Here is a 1,224-nt window from a genome sequence, read left to right as displayed (position 1 = left end):
TCGCCTGTTTCCTCACTTTGATTAGTTTTTGTTCAAGAGGAGATTCATGTGTTTAAGATTTAATCTGAGCAGTAAATTGTGTGTGAATAGGTGGATGACTGGTTGTGTAAAGCGCTTTGGGGTCCTTAGGGACTAGTAAAGCACTATACAAATACAGGCCATCCCTGCATTTTACAAACTCTTTAATTCCTTTAAATCATTAAATCTGACTGGGATCGCTTTTAGAGTGTTTGAATCTTTAGGCCAGACGAGCTGGAGGTCCTGGTCATGAATACACCCACTGGTTGATAAGCAGGTAGAAAAGCTAAGAGACGCCCTTTATCCTGTATCATATTTTGTGTGTAGTTCTTTTTTCTATAAATTAATATGATATTAAATTTATTATTATCTTAATCTCATCTGCTCTGGTGTTTGTCCCTTTCTTTTTAATCTCCCTCTAAAACTTTCCTGTCACGGTTTTGTATGCAGGCATGGTGATATCCACAATTTCAAATTTGACAAACCTAAGATGATGTGACGTTACAATTTAAACATGCTACACGTTTTTTCTTTCTTGCAAGCATTCATTGGTTTCCCATTCACGTCCACTTTTCTTTTTCACTACCTCGAGTTGCAATATCCCCATCCAGACAACAAGTTAGAACCTGCATGGGGATTAGTTGGGTCAAGTGGTATTGACCTCTGCTGAGTGTGAAACCTCGCAGAGCTGTCAGTCTTGCTGAACACAAAATAATGACACTGATTTACTCTGTATTTCTAAGGAGACGTCTGTGGCTTTCCAGTCAGGATTTATTTCTTGTCTCTAGCACCTATTGAAGTAATTGCATCTACTGGTGTAAATTCAGCTGCTGTGGAAGGTATTTGAAACACAGAGGCAGTTACAGACATGTAGGGAAGTACATTTGTCCTGAATGCTCATTTAATGATTTTGTTCAAAAGTAGGAAAAATAGCAAGCACTAAGTATTGTGGGGGCAGAATTGTACATTTTCCTTCAATCTCAGACAGCAGTGGTTTTAGCTGAAGCCCTTGCCACTGAGTCACCAAACATAGTTTTACATTATGTTCACACACACTGACGGAGGTGGGTGAGATCCTCTTTTAACGCACTAGCGAGACGACTCTGAACATAAGCTATGCTTCAAGTTAAAAATTGGCAGTGTGAAGCCATTCAGAATTAAAGTTGCATATTTGAAAGATGTAACATTTCATCAAATTATATGGAT

This window comes from Pundamilia nyererei, unplaced genomic scaffold (assembly GCF_000239375.1).
Source record: "Pundamilia nyererei isolate P.nyererei 1_Seehausen unplaced genomic scaffold, PunNye1.0 scaffold00134, whole genome shotgun sequence".
Taxonomy (NCBI): domain Eukaryota; kingdom Metazoa; phylum Chordata; class Actinopteri; order Cichliformes; family Cichlidae; genus Pundamilia; species Pundamilia nyererei.
Note: the sequence above shows the minus strand (reverse complement) of the source record.